Consider the following 15,520-nt stretch of genomic DNA (forward strand, 5'->3'; position numbering starts at 1 on the left):
GCATCAATTATACATCAATTACATTTATAAATAAATAACATTATTTGTTTTAGACACGTTTAAATGGATTAACATTGTTGTCAATTCATCGAGACATAAACTTATCAGTGGAAGAAGTTATAGATGAATTATCAAAAAAAGCAAGAAAATTAGATTTTGTATTGTAATAACTAACAAGTATTTGATTTTGGTTTAATAAAACATTTAATCTCAAGTAATGTGTTGTGTATTATAATTTTGGCAAACATAGAAAGTATATTTAATATTAATAAGCTTTTATAATTCCTGGAAACTTGGGGGGGGGGGGGGGTGAGGGGGGCGTAGCCCCCCTCAAGTTAGTGATAACGGTAAAAAGTCATATCCCCCCCCATGAAAAAAACCTAAATACGCCACTGAGATGTAATAACTTGTGTGATGAATTAATTAGGAGCGAAAATTTGCAGTTGTATAAACAGTGTGGATAGTAAAAACTACATATTTTAGTAGATGAAACGACGAAAAAAAAAATTATTCACACAATGGGTAGGTACAGCGATTATGCAACCAATATTATATTCCGATAGATTCGATATAATGTGTTTTGTATAATATACTGAAACCATTACGCATCGTCTATTAAGTGTCTGCAAGTGTGTTTACAACTCGTGAAACCCGGGTGGAGGATGGGTCGGTGGATAAGTCCGGTATTGCGTGCATCATGTATGGCGTGTTTATTATATATTATGTATACGTATAAGCAGAAAGCAGCAGTTTCGATGTGATCGACTTCAGCCGAGTGACCGCCACCTATAAAACATGCTTTGATATAAATGTATAACACTATGAATGTAAACGCATTATGGAGGTGCAGTCGCATGTGGTATTAATTTTTAGTGTATATACGCCTGTTCGCGTGTATATTATAGTTACGCGTATTGACGTGTGCGTTCCGCACTGCGGCGGCGACGGTATTTCGCGGGTGCGTTGACGGCACGTCCGTTGATTGCTTTCGGCCGTTTGGCAGCAGTTTGTCGACGACGAGAGGAGAATGAAATTATTATATATATGTATAGGTATATACATACACATACTTAACGATTTGGACGTGGAAACGTGTGCGGGGCTGGAAATGAGGTGTGTGTGTGTGAGAGGGAGAGAGAGAAAGAGAAAGAGCTATAGTGATAATGAGAGGGAAAGAAAGAGAGAGGAAAGAGTGGAAACGCAAGAAATTGCTCCGTCATTTCGACGGGATGGACTGGTCGTGTACGCGAGGAGATCGGCACGAAATAAGGAGGAAAGAAGTCATAATTAAAACCCGTTGGGATCGCGCGCGGGGCCACTCTATTAGTTCTCGGACCGATGCCAGAACCTTTTCATTTAATCCGACTGGACATCATTTAAGCGAAAACTTTTCCATCCGTTTTAAGGAGCGCCTTGTGTGTGCGTGTTGATTGCTCGGACTTTTACCAAAAACCCCCTACTTTTGGCCCGTCGTCCGCAGACCCCGCCACCGCGTATAGTTGTCTCCGTCTGTCTATAACGTAGTACATCGATAGTCGGATGACTTTCTTCATCCCTCTCTATATCTATATGTCCCTCTCTTATGCACACTCCCTCTCTCTCTCTCTTTCTTTGTTTACATTGAAGTAGGTAGGTATATTATACAATTATACCCACGTACGAATCTCCACAAACGAGCCCCCGAGGCTCGACTAGGTATCACGGGGGAGGGGGAATATAATATAACAAGAAAAGAAACTTTCCGGCGTAAAAATCGGTCGAAAAAGCATGATGCCGAACTCATCTGTCTCGGGAATGTAATATATACCTATATATATATTCATATGCGTGATGTGTACAGCGTATAAAAGCTGAGCGCACGAGACAATACCACACTGTCCGCTAAATGACCTTAACGACCGAAGTACTCGCTCAGTTTTCTTTTAATCTCGATTCCATATTATGGCGTTCGTCGATTGCAGCGATGTTTTGACATACACATTATATCGTTGTATAACTACTAAAATATTATTATCGTTCACTTTTCACACAAATTCGTGCTAGGTACGTCATGCTAATTGTTTGTAAGAAAAAAATTAAAAACGTTTGAATGGATGCGATGATGGTGCTGGTGAGTCTTAGGTATATAATAGTGATAACTACTAAATTGTACAAAGAAAACCAACACGAATTCGTCTATACAATCTGCAGCTAATTTTGACAAAAATAACCTCAACGTGATACATATTATACGCGTGATCAGACAATACCTGTATGCGATTTACTTCCTTCAAATTTCCTCTATTTCGTCGATGTGCTCTACGCACAGCACATCTCTTATGAATATACATATTACTTCACCACCATTCATTTAAATTTCACAATTTATTTTTACGTCCGCACACCGCCAAAGTATATATTATTTATAACACATGTATATATATATATATATATCACACAAATTATTGTTATTATATTATTATGTACCTACACCGTTACGATAATAACCATCAAGCTCGAAGAACTCGCAGACGATATTCATCCGCTCCGCAGCATAAAATGCTAATTTCGTTTGTGTTTTCATTTAAGTATTTAATATTTCATATTCTTTTACTCTTCCGTATAGTCATTCACCAATCTCCCGCGTGTATAATAAAATATATATTATACACACACAACTTTCCACTGGCGCAAGACAATAACTATTATTTGTCGGGTCGTGTGCATATTAATATAATGTTCCACCGGCAACCTTTTAATGACACGCGCGACATTTTATCCACTCCGTTTCGTTTCAAACATTCCTGCAGTCATGATGGGAGTCTACCGCGGCGGAGATTCGTTATAATATACATATACCTATAATAACGTAATATTATTATAATTTATAATATATAGGTATAAGTACTATAGTTCCCATCTGTCCCTGGTTTTTGAACTGGAAAAAAAGTATAGCACTACTATAGTAATACTATAAGCACGTATATTGGACGATAAGATATATAAAAATGCGACACAACAATTTCGGCTGAGACTATCTACATACTTTAATATATTCAAGACCAGTCGAGTTACCGAGCTTAACTCGGTAAGTTGCGCAAAATATAGGCCAATTCTTGAAATGTTCATTTGAAAATGGATTTTTTAGGGTCGGTTAAAATCTTAAAACTTGGTGGCCCGATATCTTGTCTATCCGGTGCCGAATATATTTAGTGCCCCCACCCGTCGGTGCTATCGTTATATAGTTCACAATTCGATAATCGAGACTTTAGTCATCCAATTTCACATTAGGTATCGTTTTAGTAATACCCCCCTCCCCATCGTACATGTGTGATTAATACAGGGGCGTAATTTGGGGGTGGCATGGTGTGCGGATGCACCCCTTACTTTTAGAATGTTACAATTGACCTGCGCCTTGCTGAAGCCTAAAATAATGCTCGAGCCACGAATGCACAATTATTTATATGATTAAAATCAAATTGTAATAACCGGTCTATAATGTATGGAAATAATTGAATGCAGGATAATATACATAATATACGTATGTATATTGTATATCTATTTTTATATGGTCTGGTGAAATTTCAAAATGGCCTGCTTGAAACTTCGCACACCCAAAAAAAAAAACCTGAAATGACGCCCTTGGATTAATGTCCCCGTTTGTTAGGTACTTACTCATACATTTGTATGTTATATTATAATATAAAGAACCAGCTCATGCTCTAGCCACGGATATCTTCCTTGTGATGATAATATCCTATATAGGTAGAAGCGCGTGACGACGTCGTATTATTATAATATCGTATGTTCAACTACAGCAGTTCTAGATCGGAATTGCATGAAGGGTTGGACAATTTTCCACGCTACTGAAATTTTCATCAAACAGTCACTAGAAAATTCTGGAATAATGCAAAGTGCACCCCCGATCTGTATATTTATTTATATATACGCACACAACACTCACTACAGCTTTTATGTGTATTGAATAATATCTCAAACTCCTTTGTTTTTTACATACGACATACGTTTTTGTACATAAGAAGTATTCATGACGAGTGAGATATGTCTAAGAAAGTATTAAATATGTATAAGCGCATATAAAGTTTGATTGAAAAGGAACAAACGATTTGTTCACACCATATATAATATAACGTTATAGTTAATAATAATACGCGACTGCGTCAGTTTAATATAGTTACATAATGGACGTACCTATATATGTTATTTAAAACTAGTAGTTAATTTATGAATGTAGGAACTATTGTACACCTACTTATCTATTGCTTTAAAAATATTTTTAATCATCAATCAATGAAAAGTTTTCAAAGTAAAATAGTTAATTTAAAGTAATGTCAGAGACACAATATCATGTTCCATGATTCAAATCCTATATTTTAAGACTGAATGAAAAATTCTGATTTTTCTTTGTTAATACAAAATCTAACTCTCTTAACTGCTTCTGCGAGTCATGTGCATAAGTGTCTCTCTTTATTTATATCATTCCCTACATACCATATCGTCTACACACGCTAAAAGATTTATTGATGTTCTGTACTCTTATACACCTTCGTCTGGTATTTAGTGATATATCCATCATTCTGAATACTTATTTGAGTTATTTCAGGACGAGATTAAAAATAATTGGACAGGTTACATCACTCTGTCACAAAACTAGTGTTCACCTGGAAATGTCTGGCGGTAGTTTGTTTCCAATTTTGATTTAAACCATATGCTTTTTAAACTCACTTTTATTAGACAATGATAAGTAAGTTATTGTGGGAAATGGGACTGTTCTAGTACATTGTAAATACTATTTTTATTGATATTTTGATACATTTTTTTTTTTAATCGACAAAAAATACTTAATAGTTAATCCATATTCCATATATTAATTTTCTACAGAGATACCAAATTAATTTGACGTTTGATCTTTAGGACACACCTATACTGTATGTTATTATGCCATTTAAAGTACTTATTTATAATATTAAAAACATTTTTTCACCAAGAAAATCGTTTTTACAGCTGCATCACAGCAAATTTAACCAATCATACGTGTACGTCTATTACTTCTGACGTAGTACCAAGAAAACACAACATGCTCTGGTGACTGGATTATTCATGAATGTCCTCATCATATTATATTATGATCACTGCCAAAGTGCCAAGGAACTCCTTTCATAATATTATTTTATACCTTATATAACTGTGTTGGCATAACCTAATTTTATATCCTGATTTATGTATTATTTTTACCCTCCTAACACTATATGATTGTTAAAATTTTCAGAAATTTCATTCTTTTAACAGTTTGTATAACTATTGACAAAAAAATTATATTTGACATACCGTAAAGTAGACTGAACCGTGTATCATTGTAAAATAGTCTATATCACTCTCATTAAATTCGGTTGTGTGTAGAAAATGTAAGTAGAAGTAAAAGTTGCAAGCTTATGGTTAATATATTTTGAATTAAAACAAAATAATTTGTAACAATTTTCAAATTAATTAATTTTATCTAGGTACAACGACTTATAAATTATTCTTAATTATATTATGTTAGTATAGGTACTTGTGTTATTGTACAGAAAAATTCGATTTTTTTTATAGTAGCTTCATTTACTGTTTAGATTTTATCAGTAAAATTATTGATATATAATATTTTATTTTTTTAATATATAATATATGAAACGGCTTATATACCATGAAAAATTCTTAATGCCACAATATCTACGTAAAATTTAGAATTAATAAAAAAAACAAAAAACAAAAAACGTCAAAAACGGACGTCTACTTAATTCTCTTTCGTAAATAAGCTGTTATTAACACTGAACAGTAGACACTCTACACTCATATATTTTATTAGGTATAACAACTCTGAAAAAAGTATTATAGAAGATAAATAACACATTTTTTTCTCGTGTAATTTTTTTATTATTATTTTATAATATAGTAGTAGTGCACCTTGTAGCTATACCAACTATTATTTTATTATTAGCATACACCTTCTGCCACATAATTTTATTACACTTCTTGCGGACTGACAGTTTATTGGTTGCTGTTTGTTACAATATTATACCTACCTTTTTATTATATGTTATTATAAATAAATCGACTGCAGTCGCCTTGTACGATAATTATATTTGTATTACATCGGTTTTATGTGTATTATTCTTTTTTTCTGAAAATATACGCACTGAATTTTGTTTAATAATTTGTCGATATAATAACATACAACAAAATTCGCGGTTCGAAAACGACTAAAACGCATTTATATTAGATTCGGTAGAATCTTGATGCACCTATTCTTCCGAGCTTACTCGACGTAGGTAACACGTGTACGGTGCAAGTAGTATAATATAATTATATAACATTATACAGTGTATTATTATAATATTACTAACTTGTAAACGATTTATACTGTATAAAATAAATACATAATATATATATATATATATATTATGTACTTACCACATTATATAGTGATTAGGTATAAAGTACTCCATCAATTAATACGTCATATACTCATATCGAATGATAAGCACAAAATCTTAAGTCTACCGTCATTTGCAAAGCAGGTAATGTTTACAGACACCGTATAAACATGTTTATAATATGATAGTAAATTTAAACAACACCTTCATCATAAATGGCAGTCAACTTCAATGATAATAAGGAGACGACTATCTATTTGTCGTTGTTGTATGCATAATAGTATAGCTAAGGCCGAATTCAGTATCATATAATTTTATGGTATAATGATAGTATGATTACGGTTATCATCTAGTTATTGTACCTATTTATCTATTTATGGTCCCTACTCAATTTTTTAAGTTTTGTGCAACACTGCAACCTATATCGGTTAATGTGATCATACTACTACATGACCCTTTTACGTCGCATTTTCAATTCTATATTCCTATGAATCCCCCTTAGATTCGTTTGTATTTACCGGTGTGTTAAAGATGCGTATCGTGTTTTTAACATTGGTCATAACTTTATAATGAAAGTCGTCTCATCACATTTCTCGAAACGTACAAACCAATTATATTAAATTATATACCGCAATATATTATTATATTATGGAAAACAGCTTTATATAGTGAGTACGATTCTGGAGATTTTCACATAATATACGCTGTAGACATGTTATATATTATTCCCAACCGCTATCAGACCGACATGTTTTTGTCGCATAATAGGAAAACCACAATTATATTATATTATACTATTATATTTGCGCAGACAAAATCGTTATGCGCGTCCTATAGCAGTATTCGACTAAACGGGATGGCCGCATATGTAATATTATATATATTATGTATGTATATAAGTATTATTTTATATACGTAAATACTACATAACTACATATATATATATATATATATATATATATATATTTGTATGTGTGTGTATGCGGTTCTTAGGGCCAAAAATCTCATCAACATAAACAATAATAAAAACTGACAATTTAACGTTAACACGAATTTGAATGTCTGCCAACGGAGCGATCCATGCGAATTTCATCATCGAACAACAAAAAATAAATAAAAAGGAAAAATCGGAATGTATTATTTTCGAACGAAAGGCAGAAAAAGGGCCTTTGGCAGCTTTTTGCGTGTCGAATTGTTACGAGACCCGGAACGGAAAAAAATAAAATAAAATAACCGCCTGGCTCCTTTTTACGATTATTGTAATGTATAACTTAGAAATTTGGCGTCCCTGTAGTGTTAGATTTATACACGTATATATATATATAAGTCTGGGAAAAAACGAGCTCCAATTTCCTCGTCGTCGTCGTCCACTGCCTCTTCATCGGGGGGTTTTTTTTTTATGGTCAACGGTGATTGGCCGCGCTTTGGGGGTTATTCGTGCCAACAACTAAGGACGAAACAAAAAATAAAATGAAATAAATGTAACGTACACGTTTTCGGCTGGTGGATGTACAAACGAGTGTCCCTAATAAATTTTAATTAACGTCTCTCCTTCCGTAGTTCAGTCGATGTTTTTTTTTTTTTTAATTTTTTTTAAACAAATAATGCATTGCCGACGTCGTTCGCGCGTAGTCGAGAAGACGCCAAAAATGAAAAAAATAAAAACTGTACAACAACAACAGCAGTAATCGCGCGTACGTACGAAAATATTAATTCGACATAACTTTTGTTTCCACCACCTCCGTCTGCGAGAGGAGTCGTCGTTGTCGTCGTCGTCCAAACAGAAATTCGACAAAACACCGTTTTGGCTTGTATATTCGTTAACAAAACGTTGTGGTATTATGTGTGTATATGCGTGTATGCATACTATGTATATTATGTATACATATATATGTATAATATACACTCGATCGTATACATACCTAATTATTTTTTTTCGTCTGCCGCTGTTGTTTAAAGCTCCCCGAGGGTTTGGCAAGAAAATTGATTAAATAAATCAATTTGAAATACAGTATCGTCGCGGTGTATATATCGGTGCCGAGATTGTTTTAACGCCGTTAATATTTCATTAAAACTTACCCCACGAGTTCGCCAAAAACCCCACGCCGACGCCGTTTGGTGGTGGGGGTGAAGGGGTGGAGGAGTGGAATGACATGATTCCGTGGATGGGTGGGTGGGTGCAGGGTGCGGGTAACCACCGCCGTCACGAAGGGAGTGGTTGCCGCTGCAGCGGCAGCATGACTTGCCGGCGCGGCGACACTATTATATTATTAGTACCTATATTATATTATTATATAATATATGTATATACCTACATGGTTACAAGCGTGGTTTCCGCGTTAAATTCGTGTAAGCACTGTGATAAAAAAAAAATGACTCCCTGAGAACCACTGCGTAGCGTGTATGACACGTAGGTACTTATAAACTTGCCCACCGCCTATATATTCCTACAATAAACATGCGCCTTACCTGTCTTGCGTATATATATTGTATACAATATGTAATGTCAAATATCTTGTATAAAACTTAATATAAAGTTCTGCTGGTTGTTTGCTGAGTAAAGAGTGATATTTTATCAAGCATAACAAGATATTTTATCACCCTTGTTTTTTGTGTCAATAATGCAGTTATATCCACCATTTTGTTCACCAAGATTTTTTCTAATGCTTGAATTATTTATTTACTACTTTTTGAGCAGCTTACTGCAGCGAAAACGCATACTTATATTTTTCAAATAACAACCTCTCATTTCAAATTTAAATAATTGTTTCATTTTTCTGAAAATATTAACAATTTTTATTTTTTAAAGTGAAAACTAGATCGAATATTTGTTGAATTACTTAATTTTGTGTACTGAGATAACTGATATACAAAACAATGAATTTGGTTCCAAAAAATCTAATTTGAAGGTTTCAGGGATTGATATTAATCCATCAACATTATAATAACAGTTAATAAAAATTGTTCAAGTATATTAAACACTACAATCAATACCTATTGTAAATATTTTATACATTTTTGCTAAGGATTTTTCTTCAGTTATAAATGTTATAATAAATATTTTAGTTACTGAAAAACTACTATTTCAAATTTTTAATTAAGTAGGTGGATCAGTATTTTTTATAATGTTATTGTTTAAATGATTTACAGTAAAAATGTGGAGGGGTCCTCATATGAAAAACAGAAGTTTACAACACCTCAAGAAAGACTGCCTTAAGACTACCTCAAGCAGTCAATACAAAAACCTTCAATAATTTGAAAATATGGTCTAAGAATTTAAGTAAGTATATAAAAAAATTCTAATAGCCAGAACTTTAATAAGCTCATTGTTAAATACTTAATGAAAAGTGGGGGAAGTGCGTGCTTACTCGGTTCACCACGCCGTATAGACATATAATAATATGTTCCTACGTACTATATACGTACTACCCATGTATAATATAATCACATTTCTTGTTTTATAATGGGGACGTTGTCGCATCGCCGTCAACGATTCATCATAATAATAATATTATAACGCTGCGTACATTTTCGACACGGACCTTCCACCGCCGAGTACTTGTAATATATTTTCTAATTCACGCATCACTCCATGGCTTCTCCACCCCACCGAGCGTTTTGTTATAACATAATATAATAATATAATATATTATTTAGTTTCGTTGCGTACGTTATGTAGTAAGTAGTCATACACCATATAGATACGATAGAATTATGTACGAATTCGTGGGGGTCATGCGTTTTAGAGTTTACAAAAATATTATAAATGTACAATATATCTTATGACTATATTTATGTATGTAACCATTATATAATTCAAATACCACTCAATCACTCATTCATCGCGACATCTTAAAAACTACAAAACGTACAAACTAGAAATTTTGATTTGTGTTTTCTCTAATGCTCTAGATGTGCCAAAAGGAAAAGATTTTGACCTTAGAACTTCCACAAGAGGTGTTCAAACAAGTATCTTAAGATTTGAGACAGAAATAGAAAGTTTTTGTTTCTTTATAAATGGTTGTCATTGGTTACTCGGTCATTAGATCATCAGATCAGGTACAAGTATGCATAAAATATTCGTGTTTACATGCTCTTTATTAAATAAACTTTATTACCTGAAAATCAAATGCTTATGTAATCAATAACTACTCAATTGAGTTTGAAAAAAACATCAGAGATTGGTTTTAGAGATATCAGAAAAGTTTAGAGAGTTAGAGTTTAGGCCACGTTAAAAATATACCTAGTGCTAAATTCAAACTGTTCATCTAAGTCGAATTATTTCACAAATCTAAGTGCCCTAACGCCGATTTGTCCATACATGTGCACTTAAACCATCAAATTGTTTATGATTTTCCACAAAAAAAAAAAAACTACGTACGGGTGAAACCAAGATATTCAGTTCAGCTATAGTAGTATCATGTAGTGGTATACATGGTGTATTTATAATATATTATTTTTGTTATGTCGTTTCGTTATATTTTGAACCGCGTTCGAGACGTCGCAGCCGGTAAATAAATCATCGTATCGACATACCGGAAAAATCCCGAAGCAATCAAATAAATAAAGGTAGATGATCTCAGGGTTTGTACATGGTTCGAGAAAACCATTCACAAACCACTGAAAAATTCATTTGCACCTATAGTAAGTGATCGCATATGGTTAGAAATAAGTGAGCAAATGATTAGTTACCAATAGGTATGTTTTTCGAAGACTGAAGTCAGAGCGCTGCTGTTTCGTGATCGTGCCTGGGATAGGTTAGGTTAAGCAGTATTTTTTATTTTTATTGAAGGAAGAGAATTTTCATTTTTTCACTACCTACCTTGTTTATAATAATAATATTATCGTACAAGTGATCGAGTTATGCACTCGGCGAAAGTCCTCTCCACGTTTAAATATGAAAATAATAATACGATTCTGTGTTGAATACAACATACGATGGTGTGTGGATTAAGTAAAGAAAAAAACACTCAACGAAAAATACGACTATTATACCTCCGACTCTATACAAATATAATATAGAACGCTATACGTACTATTATATAATATTATACGAACGATGACTTCGACGTCGACGATGGACGTGCATTTTACGTTTAGGTGGGTGGGTGGGCAGGAGTGCATTCGCGTATGTGGTCGTGTGAGGGTATTGAGAAAATCCGTTGACGAGGAAAATTAAAGTCCTCGCCCACTCCGTAGCGTTTTTTTTTTTAAACATTTGACCGCTGACGGTGACACGTACTCCACGGACAACAAAAAAAAAAAAATTGGAAAAACCGGGGTTAAAAAAGGAAACAAAGGACACGTCCGGTAAAGAGCAAACGATCGACGACGAGTATATTATTATTATTATTATATAGTGCCCTTCAAAGAGCGTATTGGATTTTTGTCCACACACTTTGAGAGTCGTCCATTTGATTTTTATATATATTTTTCTTTTCTTCGTTTTTCCTCTCGTTCGTCCGTTTTATTGTTATTCTTAAATATATCGCGTGTATTGTTGAGCTCTCAAAATTCCATTTTTGAGCCGATTCGGCTGAATTACACTCATAGCATAAATAAAAAAAAATTCTTTTGATACAATTTAGATAATATTTTTAATCCGTTCACACTAATACACTACTAATTTACAATAACATAGTTATTAAGTACTAAAAGGATGGTGTTTTTTTGTCCAGGAAACGTCCAGATTCCGATTCCTGCGTCACATTTCAAAGGATTCGATTTTAGATTTCAGATCAGTAACATAATAAAATACGAGGGTCTACATCTATCGTGTACTGCGTAACATATTTTAAGGGTAAATAGTTTGCATTTACGTTTAAATCGTTTACGTATAATAATCAGTGTTTTCTAAAATAATGAGGGCCTCGCGTTAGATGGATTACTCTGTATAATATATGATACAGAATAATAGTAGATATTAAATATATAACAATTTGATGGCATTATTACTCGTTCGAGACGGCGATGCGTTATATCGGTGACACGTGGCATCAATTGGACGTATCAATATACTCTTAGTATCGACGTCCGACGAGACGATAAATGAATACTATATGTATATTGTATAATAATATATTATTGTGATAATTATTTACTATTGACAATAGTATGACTTATGGGCTACAGTAGCTGGTATAAAATATCACAATACGTCCGCGCCAAAGAATATAACTTGAAACGTAGGTATATGAATATTATTATGTACTGCACAGTTTCACCTATGAAATCATAAACCATAATTGACATGGTACCTATACATACTATTTCGATTATGATTATTATACATATACCTAATCGCGAACTCTTTGGTTGACATCGTATTATTAATATTATAATAATCATAACATGTGTATTGGTATGCGAATTATGTGAACTATGAACGATGTGTAGTAGTATTAAAATAGACATAATAAAATATTGTGTTTAAACTATATAGATAATGAAATAACTATTGTTAAGTAAATCATGAAAAATATAATAATATATTATTATTATTCTTAAGTCGATTCTTCATAGCTAGTCGTCTTTCGCATGAATATATAATAATGTATAATATAATATGTGTGTTGGTTTTATAATTTATATTATTTTACTTTGAAGTAATTGCATAATAACTATCGTAATATTCGAATTATTGATACGAAGATGCGCATATGCAACGAATGTGTTTTTTTTTCATAGGATTTCAATTTGTTAACTAACATAATATTATTAAATTCATATATTCGTTGACTTTAAAAACGGTGATTATTATAATCAAGTCATAATTTTATATCTCTATTCAATTGTTTGATTCGGGGGAATCGCTGGGAGACCGTGAGTACTATATGTCAGCTGTTAGTCTTCAATATTATCTAATATTATTTGTAAATCGTTATGAAATATCGTTTTCGACCTTATACACAAGTTTTATTGTTATTTAATTTTAAAATTGAAAACTATGGTTATTAGCATTTTGTAGGAAAGGTAAATTGAAGAACATGTGCATGTGATTTGAGGATTTGTCACCAAAAACTCGTGTGGTCATCCATCCACGGTATCTGACTCCAGACGATGCTTGAAGGCCAACCACCGCATCTCATCATGTCCCAAAAAATATAAATACATCTCGATTCAAGTACATCAGAAAATAAAACATGTCACGTCAAATATTATTATAACGTAGTTAAGGTTTTTTTTTTTCAAACGTTTACATGTCTGTCTTATATTACTACAATAATAATACACCGATGATTACTGCCTACTGATGAATAAAGTTAAACGCCTGTCTGTAATAATTTTTATTTATGTTTGTAAATAACGACGTTTTTAGCTATTTCACACGTGTACTGTGCACAGCTCGAAAATGAAAAGTATTTCATTTCATAATTGTATTTTTATTTTTCCGTCGTCTTATATGAATAAATATACTGATAAAATATTAATAACACGCGTCCGGTTTGGTGCGTATATACATTAACGGTTATGTAGTCAAAAGTAATCACATCGCTCTGGTATAATTAATTTTTGCGCACAGAACAAATTTAATTGTTTATTAATTCGTAGATTTTTGTCTCCTGTTTTTATAATTAGTAGTCGCTTAACGAGTGAAAAATCTTCTCTTAACCAGCTTTATGAGGGCTGCTACGCTTCTCAGTGAGTAATTACATCCCTTTTGATCTCTCGGGGTGCACGATTTCATTGAAAGTGCAATAAGTTCTAAAAAATATACAACCATTATTGTCGAGTGGAAATGTTTATATAATTAAGAGAAAAAACCCAAACATTAGTTTTAATAATCGATATTCGAGCTGATCGACTGTTTAGTGTATATTATCATACATAATAATGATTAATAATATTTTAATAATAATAGACATTAGACATATACTTTTTTTAAATACCATGGATTTTATTGCCGATTGACATATAAAATAATGATATGTACAAATGCAATCCCTCTCATTATAACTACATACTATTAAAGTTTTATACTTGAATAATAATTAAAATTGATTGTATCTACAAAATTCCAATGCCCGACTCTTATTCATCATTTGTTTTTCATCTTTAAATTTTAACTCAAACTCCTAAAGACAAATTAGTTAAAATTATTTATGATGTGATGTTTTTTGATATAACATTTTTCGGTATAATAATTATAAATAATATAATTTGGATATTAATTAAATTGAATAATTTAAAATATTTAAATAAAAAAATAAGCGTTGTATACATACCTATATCATAGAATTCTTGTTAAGTATTTGCACTGAAATTTAAAAAAAAAAGTTTAGTTAGCAAATCGGCATGTATTATTATACCTAATGAATTTCATTATATGTTTGCAAAGTGATAATCTCACGACAAATTTGAAACGCACATTTTTGGTGACGTTTAACTTTAAGTGCTCTTAGATCGCGCAGTTTCTACTTTTTTTGACGTTCACAGACCGTCTTTTTTTTTGTACTCGAAAAGTGACGGCACTGAGAATGCAGACATCGTTAAATTTGCCACTTTTAAATCAAAACACGACTGTGTCACATAACTTTTCGCGTCGGTATCTGACTAAACGAAAATAGTCTCTGATAGCCAGCCGTACCTATTAGTTTTAAGTATACGGTTCGACTAATATCGTTAAGGTATAAACTTATCATAATTTACAGACTAAATAATATTAGAACTTTATGAAAACAGATTTTAAAATGACCGAAATATATTATTTTTCATTTAACTTACAGTACAGTGTACATGTCTATACAATAGTGTAGTTTTTCTGTAAATAGCTGCTTTCAGGTATAAAATAAGAGACAACCCGGAACAGACAACGACGGCGTTATGATATAGTTGATCCATATAAGCACTACAACACAAAACTGGTATTTCAAAATCACTTATTTATGTTTAGAAGTATAGACAACTGCAAAGACCATATTGTACGACCAAAAAGTTTGAATGAAAAACATATGGACTGTAAATAAAAGAAAGTGTGAAAACGTGACCTAGTTTTGAGTTAAATAAATGCATAATATTACACAGGTAAAGTTTGATAGAAAAAAATTTGAAACCGATGAATTTATGTATATAAATTTGTATATTGTAATATATTTGTGTAAACTTTT

At 32.3% G+C, this 15,520-nt stretch overlaps 1 long non-coding RNA gene across 1 annotated transcript; it reads right to left on the reverse strand.

Moving 5' to 3' along the window:
• Positions 1–13,442: 13,442 nt before the first annotated feature.
• LOC149055084 (uncharacterized) lies at positions 13,443–15,262 on the reverse strand. The gene is made up of 3 exons (XR_016192065.1): positions 15,138–15,262; positions 14,639–14,670; positions 13,443–14,117 (listed from the first exon to the last, which is right to left on the reverse strand). It is a non-coding gene; the product is annotated as an uncharacterized LOC149055084 (long non-coding RNA).
• Between the last annotated feature and the right edge of the window lie 258 nt (positions 15,263–15,520).

Source organism: Diuraphis noxia, unplaced genomic scaffold (genome assembly GCF_037042655.1).
Source record: "Diuraphis noxia isolate RWA-SAM2 unplaced genomic scaffold, SU_Dnox_SAM2 contig0005, whole genome shotgun sequence".
NCBI lineage: Eukaryota > Metazoa > Arthropoda > Insecta > Hemiptera > Aphididae > Diuraphis > Diuraphis noxia.